Genomic DNA, 9,980 nt, shown 5'->3' on the forward strand with positions numbered 1-9,980 from the left:
CAAATTCTGAGGAGGACATTAAAAAGCTGCAAAGGGATATAGATAGGCTAAGTGAGTGGGCAAAAAATTTGGCAGATGGAGTATAATGTGGGAAAATGTGAGGTTATCCACTTTTGCAGAAAAAATAGAAAAGCAAATTATAATATAAATGGAGAAAAATTGCAAAGTGCTGCAGTACAGAGAGATCTAGGGGTCCTTGTGCATGAAACACAAAAAGTTAGTATGCAGGTACAGCAAGTAATCAGGAAGGCAAATGGAATGTTGGTCTTTTTTGCAAGGGGGATAGAGTATAAAAGCAGAGAAACCCTGCTACAACTGTACAGGGTATTGATAAGGCCACACCTAGAGTACTGCGTATAGTTTTGGTCTCTGTATTTAAGGCAGGATATACTTGCATTGGAGGCTGTTCAGAGAAGGTTCACCAGGTTGATTCCGGAGATGAGGTGGTTGCTTTATGAAGATAGCTTGAGTAGGTTGGGCCTATACACATTGGAGTTCAGAAGAATGAGATGTGATCTTATCGAAATATATAAGATAATGAGGGGGCTCGACAAGGTGGATGCAAAGAGGATATTTCCACTCATAGGGGAAACTAAAACTAGGGGACATAGTCTCAAAATAAGGGGCCGTTCATTTAAAACTGAGATGAGGAGGAATTTCTTCTCTCAGAGGGTTGTAAATCTATGGAATTCTCTGCCCCAGAGAGTTGTGGAGGCTAGGTTATTGAATATATTTAAGGCGAGAAAGACAGATTTTTGAGTGATAAGGGAGTAAAGGGTTATGGGGAGCTGGCAGGGAAGTGGAGCTGAGTCCATGATCAGATCAGCCATGATCTTATTGAATGGCGGAACAGGCTCGAGGGGTCAAATAGCCTACTCCTGCTCCTATTTTTTATGTTCTTATATAGGAAAGTCTGGAGCTGCTGATACAACTCACTTGTCCTGAGTCGGGAAGCCATCCTCCCCAGTTTAGCTACACAATGGAACCGAGTATTTAAAACACCTCATTATAAAAAACAACCTCGGCATTCAACCACAATAGTTTCACTGGAAAGTGTTTTATTTGTAAATAGCCACAAACGACAGACCCATTTGCTCAACGCAGCAAACATCCAAGTTCTTTATAACTATAGCCATTTGTCTGACTGTAATTAAAGACTACACCAGGTTTGCAAAGAGTATCCCATCTTTGTTTTTGGTCTTAGTCCCATCAGCTAAATAGCATCGATACAAATTGACAAAACAATGGCAAAACAAGGTAGTTTCCTGAAAGAAAAACTGATGCAAATTAGATGATGCAAATTAGATACAAAAATCACTCTCCTCAAACCTATGTGGTAAATATGTCAAAAAATAAAACAATTTTGAAACAAATACTTTGAATTGTCATCGCACTGCTCTGGATGAAATTACCCTGGACATTTATTTCTCATGAAATCATTTATTTCTCACAAATGAGTATCCAAATAATGCCAAGAATTGTGAATCCCGTGGCATTTTAAATTCTGGAACAAACATGTCAAAAAGAAAATAAGCCTTAAACAGTTTGTGAAAGTTACTGGAGAGCCATGCAGTTGCAAAAGAAGTAAATTAATTTTAAACCCAAATTTAACACATCACTCTTGTAGCAATATTATAGCAATAAAACAGGGGAGAAAAATCAAAACCAAAAATACACAAAACTTCACCGTGAAATCTATGAAGATTTCAACAAATGTGGACAGATGTTTTGTGCGACTTACATCCAAGAATCTTCCCATGACTGGCAACATTCTCCTGGAAAAAGCAGTACTTCTGGCACTCCAAATGAAGTATAATGGTTTCAAATACAGCTCTGAAAAGTAATTTTATTATATATTTTTCAACATTAGATTAGTATAATATAATAGGTCACTTAAGCATATTTCATCGTGCTATGTAATTTTTAAAAATAATTTATGACTCTAGTGCTTCAAGTAGGTGATTAGAAGCATTCTGAAATGCATTACATTAAATTGTGTAGCGGTGATAATAAATGATTCAGAGGCACAAAGTCAAATTGTTAAAGTCATTTTTCAAAAGAAGCAACTGAAATATCTTTACTGCAAGTTTAGGATATTCTGGTTTGTTGTTTCGAAGCTCATTCTATTAATTAAAAGAAAACACATGAAAAAAGTATAAACAACCAAACAAATATTGACATTTTCTTCAAAAAATAACTGAGGTAATGCTGTGTTAATTAAAATCTTGTCTACAACGCATTGTGCTTAGTTCATACATTTAACTAACAGTACTTCTGTTATTAATAAAAATGCATTTTAAAACTTTGAACAAGATATATTGTGTTATTGTTTTTTGCTTATTTCCATGTTACATGTAGGATAATAAAAAGAAAGCAATAGCACACTGAGGAGTTTAGATGATCTCATTAACTGCAAAAGTAAAACTCCAGCAGATTATCAATCTAATCTGTACCCTGAAATATGTCACTCTTTGAAACATGCTCCTATGCAATCTTTATAGCATGTAGAAAATCAAAATATATATCCCAGAAATGTGGAAACATAGGAGGCCATTAACGAGCTGCACAGCAATAAAATGGAACTGCAAGCATCGACATGTTTGAAACAGAAAGAATTTTACATCCTAAATTTAGTGGTCTGATGTATAATAGGACTGATACCAAAGCCAAGCTGTGGACTAAAAAACACAATCAACCAAGTATTTTTAAACTTTTAACAACATGCATTGTATTATTTTTTGTATGCTCATTTCCAGGGTCACTTCATGATATGAGGGACTACCAGTTTTGAGACACCATACAGAATACGTTGTTTTAAATAGCAGGTTTAATTATGTATGTATGTAAAGAATATAAAGATTGAGTAGAGGCATGTTTCAAACAGTTGGCCTGGAAATTCCAGCCTCCCCGGGTCCGTACTTAGTGTCTACGGACCTGGGAAGTCATCAGATTAGGTTGTTAATGTTCTGTAGTTTTATTCTATCAGATTATGAGTTTATCCAGGTTCTTCAATGTGTTATTCCACCATGGCAAAGCTCTGTTTAATGTGTGCAGGGTGCTTGCATATATGTGCAAGGCTATGTGCAGGGTTCTTTTCGAGGATGCTTCCACATATGTGTGCAGGTGTGGTATTTGGACACTATTTTGTATTAGCTTAAAAGAGAGGTTGCAATTCTCTGCTTTTTAATAACATTTCATAACATAAAAGATTCAATACAAGGCTCGTACAGTGCTAAACAGATCTGGCTTTTCTCCCAACAATTTCTAAATTCAGTTTCTCAGTGTCTAAAAGCTACACTCAGGGAGGCCATTTATCACCTGGCATCAGTGTATTGGAGATTTGGATATCACTCTGAAGATATACTGTCCTTTGACATCCATCCATACCTCAAATCACTTCATGCTCAAATCACTTTATCCTGAGGGACAGGATAAATCTTCATTTGGAAAGACATGGATTAATCAAGGACAGTCAGCATGGATTTGTTGAGGGAAGGTCATGTCTGATCTTAATTACATTTTTCAAGGAGGTAAACAGGAGGATCACAGAATGCAGTGTGTATGATGTAGTGTATATAGATTTTAGCAAAGCTTTTGAGAAGGTCCTGCATGGCAGACTGGTCACGAAAGTAAAAGCCCATGGGATCCAGGGCAATGTGGCAAGTTGGATCCAAAATTGGCTCAGAGGCAGGAAGCAATGGGTAATGGGTGTTTTTGTGACTGTATCCAGTGGGGTTCCGCAGGTCTCAGTGCTGGGTCCTTTGCTTTTGTGGTAATTATCAATGACTTGGACTTGAATGTTGGGGGTATGATTAAGAAGTTTGCAGATGTGGAGGAGGATTTCCTGGAGTGTATAAGGGATCGCTTTCTAGACCAATATGTCGAGGAACCAATTAGAGAGCAGGCCATCCTAGACTGGGTCTTGTGTAATGAGAGAGGATTAATTAGCAATCGTGTCATGCGAGGCCCCTTGGGGAAGAGTGACCACATTGCCCTGGATCCCATGGGCTTTTACTCTCGTGACCAGTCTCCCGCTGAGTCGGAAATCCGTGTGTTCGGCGAGAGGCCTATAAAAGGCCATGATGTCGGGAGGTGCGTCGCTGAGTCAGGAGTCCGTGAGTTCGGCGAGAGGCCTAGAAAAGGCCGCAAGGTCTGGAGGTGCGTCGCTGAGTCGGGAGTCCATGAGTTCGGTGAGAGGCATGCTTGTGCAGCTACAGGGAGAAGGCAAAAAACAAGTAGAAAGAAATAGAAAGGTGACATCACAGCCAAGGGGGTAAGTGATTGGCTGGTGATTGGTAAGTAGTTTTTCTTTTTTCTTTTCTTTATCAGTGAGTAACATTTAGCATTGTTGTTGCCAATTTAAGTGTATCTAAGGGTTAAGTCATGGCAGGAGAGCTCGGACACGTGTTATGCTCCTCCTGTACTATGTGGGAAATCAGGAATGCCTCCGATGTCCCTGACGACTACGTGCGGGAAGTATATCCGCTTTCAGCTCCTGACGAACCGCGTTGCGGAACTGGAGCTGTGGGTGGATTCACTCTGGAGCATGCACGATGCTGAGAATGACGTGAATAGCACGTTTAATGAGTTGGTCTTACCACAGGTAAAGGATACACAACCAGATAGGGAATGGAAGACCAACAGGAAGAGCAGTGCAAGCAAGGTAGTGCAGGGATCCCCTGCGGTCATCCCCCTGCAAAACAGATACACTGCTTTGAGTACTGTTGAGGGGGATGACTCATCAGGGGGGAGCAGCAGCCAAGTTCATGGCACCATGGCTGGCTCTGTTGCACAGGAGGGCAGGAAGAAGAGTGGGAGAGCGATAGGGATAGGGGATTCAATTGTAAAGGGAATAGATAGGCGTTGCTGTGGCCGCAACCGAGACTCCAGGATGGTATATTGCCTCCCTGGTGCAAGGGTCAAGGATGTCTCGGAGCGGGTGCAGGACATTTTGAAAAGGGAGGGTGAACAGCCAGTTGTCGTGGTGCATATAGGTACCAATGACATAGGTAAAAAACGGGATGAGGTCCTACGAGGCGAATTTAGGGAGCTAGGAGCTAAATTAAAAAGTAGGACCTCAAAAGTAGTAATCTCAGGATTGTTACCAATGCCACATGCTAGTCAGAGTAGGAATCACAGGATAGCTCAGATGAATACGTGGTTTGAGGAGTGGTGCAGAAGGGAGGGATTCAAATTCCTGGGACATTGGAACCGATTCTGGGGGAGGTGGAACCAGGACAAACCGGACGGTCTGCAGCTGGGCAGGACCGGAACCAAGGGGGAGTGTTTGCTAGTGCTGTTGGGGAGGAGTTAAACTAATATGGCAGAGGAATGGGAACCTATGCAGGGAGACAAATAAAAAGGAGGCAGAAGCAAAATATAAAAAGGAGAATAGTAAAAGTGGAGGGCAGAGAAACCCAAGGCAAAAAACAAAAAGGGCCACATTACAGCAAAATTCCAAAGGGGCGAAGTGTGTTAAAAAAACAAGCCTGAAGGTTCTGTGTCTCAGTGCGTGGAGTATTCGGAATAAAGTGGATGAATTAACTGCGCAGATAGCAGTGAACAGATACGATGTGATTGGCATCACGGAAACATGGCTCCAGGGGGACCAAGGCTGGGAACTCAACATCCAAGGGTATTCAGCATTTAGGAAGGATAGACAGAAAGGAAAAGGAGGTGGGGTGGCGTTGCTGGTTAAAGATGAAATCAATGCAATTGTAAGGAAGGACATTAGCCTGGATGATGTGGAATCGGTATGGGTGGAGCTGCGGAATTTCAAAGGGCAGAAAATGCTAGTGGGTGTTGTGTATAGACCACCAAATAGTAGTAGTGAGGTTGGGGACGGTGGAGGAGGATTTCCTGGAGTGTATTAGGGATGGTTTTCGAGACCAATACGTCGAGGAACCAAACAGGGAGCTGGCCATCCTAGACTGGGTATTGTGTAATGAGAAGGGACTAATTAGCAATCTTGTTGTGCGAGGCCCCTTGGGGAAAAGAGTGACCATAATATGGTAGAATTTCTTATTAAGATGGAGAGTGACAAAGTTAATTCGGAAACTAGGGTCCTGAACTTAAGGAAAGGTAACTTCGACGGTATGAGACGTGAATTGGCTAGAATAGACTCGCAAAGGATACTAAAAGGGTTGACGGTGGATAAGCAATGGCAAACATTTAAAGATCACATGGATGAACTTCAGCAAATGTACATCCCTGGCTGGAGTAAAAATAAAACTGGGAAGGTGGCTCAACCATGGCTAACAAAGGAAATTAAGGATCGTGTTAAAGCCAAGGAAGAGGCATATAAATTGGCTAGAAAAAGCAACAAACCTGAGGTCTGGGAGAAATTTAGAATTCAACAGAGGAGGACTAAGGGTTTAGTTAAGAGGGGGAAAATAGAGTATGAGAGGAAGCTTGCAGGGAATATAAAAACTGACTGCAAAAACTTCTAAAAATATGTGAAGAGAAAAAGATTATTGAAGACAAACGTAGGTCCCTTGCAGTCGGATTCAGGTGAAATTATAATGGGGAACAAAGAAATGGTAGACCAATTGAACCAATACTTGAGTTCTGTCTTCACGAAGGAAGATACAAATAACCTTCCAAAGGTACTAGGGGACAGTGGGTCTAGTGAGAAGGAGGAACTGAAGGATATACTTATTAGGCAGGAAATTGTGTTAGAGAAATTGATGGGACTGAAGGCCGATAAATCCCCGGGGCCTGATAGTCTGCATCCCAGAGTGCTCAAGGAAGTAACCCTACAAGTAGTGAATGCATTGGTGATCATTTTCCAACAGTCTATCGACTCTGGATCAGCTGCCATGGACTGGACGGTAGCTAATGTAACACCACTTTTTAAAAAAGGAGGGAGAGAGAAAATGGGTAATTATAGACCAGTTAGCTTGACATCAGTAGTGGGGAAAATGTTGGAATCGATCATGAAGGACGAAATAGCAGCGCATTTGGAAAGCGATGACAGGATCGGACCAAGTCAGCATGGATTTATGAAACGGAAATCAAGCTTGACGAATCTTCTGGAATTTTTTGAGGATGCAACTAGCAGAGTGAACAAGGGAGAACCAGTGGATGTGGTGTATTTGGACTTTCAGAAGGCTTTTGACAAAGTCCCGCACGAGAGATTGTTGTGCAAAATCAAAGCACATGGTATTGGGGGTAATATACTGACGTGGATAGGGAACTGGTTGTCAGACAGGAAGCAGAGAGTCAGGATAAACGGGTCCTTTTTGGAATGGCAGGCAATGACTAGTGGAGATGACGTTAAACTGGGTGGCGGTGTGAGCTGTGAGGAGGACGCTAAGAGGCTGCAGGATGACTTGGACAGGTTAGGTGAGTGGGCAAATGCATGGCAGATGCAGTATAATGTGGATAAATGTGAGGTTATCCATTTTGGGGGCAAAAACATGAAGGCAGAATATTATCTGAATGGCGGCAGATGAGGAAAAGGGGAGGTGCAACGAGACCTGGTGTCATGGTTCATCAGTCATTGAAAGTTAGCATGCAGGTACAGCAGGCGGTAAAGAAGGCAAATGGTATGTTGGCCTTCATAGCTCGGGGGTTTGAACATCGAAGCAGGGAGATCTTACTGCAATTGTACAGGGTCTTAGTGAGGCCTCATCTGGAATACTGTGTTCAGTTTTGGTCTCCTGGTCTGAGGAAGGACGTTCTTGCTATTGAGGGAGTGCAGCGAAGGTTCATCAGACTGATTCCAGGGATGGCTGGGCTGTTATATGAGGAGAGATTGGATCAACTGGACCTTTATTCACTGGAGTTTAGAAGGATGAGAGGGGATCTCATAGAAACATATAAGATTCTGACGGGACTGGACAGGTTAGATGCGGGAAGAATGTTCCCGATGTTGGGGAAGTCCAGAACAAGGGGACATAGGGGTAGGATAAGGGGTAAGCAATTTAGAACTGAGATGAGGAGAAAATGCTTCACTCAGAGAATTGTTAACATGTGGAATTCCCTGCAGCAGAGAGTTGTTCATGCCAGTTCACTGGATATATTCAAGAGGGAGTTAGATATGGCTCTTACGGTTAAGGGGATCAAGGGTTATGGAGAGAAAGCAGGACAGGGGTACTGAAGGAATGATCAGCCATGATCTTATTGAATGGCGGGCAGACTCGAAGGACCGAATGGTCTACTCCTGCAAGTATTTTTCTATCTTTCTATGTTTCTATGGTAGAATTCTTCATTAAGATGGAGAGTGACACAGTTAATTCAGAGACTCGGGTCCTGGACATAAAGAAAGGTAACTTCGATGGTATAAATTGGCTAGGATAGACTGGCGAATGATAGTTAAAGAGTTGACTGTAGATAGGCAATGGAAGACATTTAAAGATCACATGGATGAACTACAACAATTGCACATCCCTATCTGGCGTAAAAATAAAACGGGGAAGGAGGCTCATCCATGGCTCATCAGGAAAATTAGGGATAGTGTTAAATATAAGAACATAAGAACATAAGAATTAGAAACAGGAGTAGGCCATCTAGCCCCTCGAGCCTGCTCCACCATTCAAAAAGATCGTAGCTGATCTGGCCGAGGACTCAGCTCCACTTACCCGCCCTCTCCCCATAACTCTGAATTCCCTTATTGGTTAACAATCTATCTATCTGTGATTTGAATACATTCAATGAGCTAGCCTCAACTGCTTCCTTGGGCAGAGAATTCCACAGATTCACAACCCTCTGGGAGAAGAAATTCCTTCTCAACTCGGTTTTAAATTGGCTCCCCCATATTTTGAGGCTGTGCCCCCTAGTTCTAGTCTCCCTGACCAGTGGAAACAACCTTCTGCCTCTATCTTATCTATCCCTTTCATTATTTTAAATGTTTCTATAAGATCACCCCTCATCCTTCTGAACTCCAACGAGTAAAGACCCAGTCTACTCAATCTATCATCATAAGGTAACCCCCCTCATCTCCAGAATTAGCATGGTGATTCATCTCTGTACCCCCCCAAGGATTGTATATCCTTCCTTAAGTAAGGTGACCAAACCTGCACGCAGTACTCCAGGTGCGGCCTCACCAATACCCTGTACAGTTGCAGCAGGACCTCCCTGCTTTTGTACTCCATCCCTCTCGCAATGAAGGCCAACATTCCATTCGCCTTCCTGATTACCTGCTGCACCTGCAAACTAACTTTTTAGGATTCATGCACAAGGACCCCCAGGCCCCTCTGCACCGCAGCATGTTGTAATTTCTCCCCATTCAGATAATATTCGCTTTTTCTGTTTTTTTTCCCAAGGTGGATGATCTCACATTTTCCGACATTGTATTCCATCTGCCAAACCTTAGCCCATTCGCTTAACCTATCTGAATCTCTTTGCAGCCTTTCTGAGTCCTCTACACAACCCGATTTCCCACCAATCTTAGTGTCATCTGCAAATTTTGTTGCACTACACTCTGTCCTTTCTTCCAGGTCTTCTATGTATATTGTAAACAGTTGTGGTCCCAGCACCGATCCCTGTGGCACACCACTAACCACCGATTTCCAACCTGAAAAGGACCCATTTATCCCGACTCTCTGCTTTCTGTTAGCCAGCCAATTCTCGATCCATGCTAATACATTTCCTCTGATTCCGCGAATCTTTATCTTCTGCAGTAACCTTTTGTGTGGCACGTTATCGAATGCCTTTTGGAAATCTAAATACACCACATCCATCGTTACACCTCTATCCACCATGCTCGTTATATCCTCAAAGAATTCCAGTAAATTTGTTGAACATGATTTCCCCTTCATGAATCCATGTTGCGTCTGCTTGATTGCACTATTTCTATCTAGATGTCCCGCTATTTCTTCCTTAATGATAGCTTTAAGCATTTTCCCCACTACAGATGTTAAACTAACCGGCCTATAGTTACCTGCCTTTTGTCTGCCCCCTTTTTTAAACAGAGGTGTTACATTAGCTGCTTTCCAATCCGATGGTACCTCCCCAGAGTCCAGAGAATTTAGGTAGAT

This window comes from Pristiophorus japonicus, chromosome 5 (genome assembly GCF_044704955.1).
Source record: "Pristiophorus japonicus isolate sPriJap1 chromosome 5, sPriJap1.hap1, whole genome shotgun sequence".
NCBI lineage: Eukaryota > Metazoa > Chordata > Chondrichthyes > Pristiophoridae > Pristiophorus > Pristiophorus japonicus.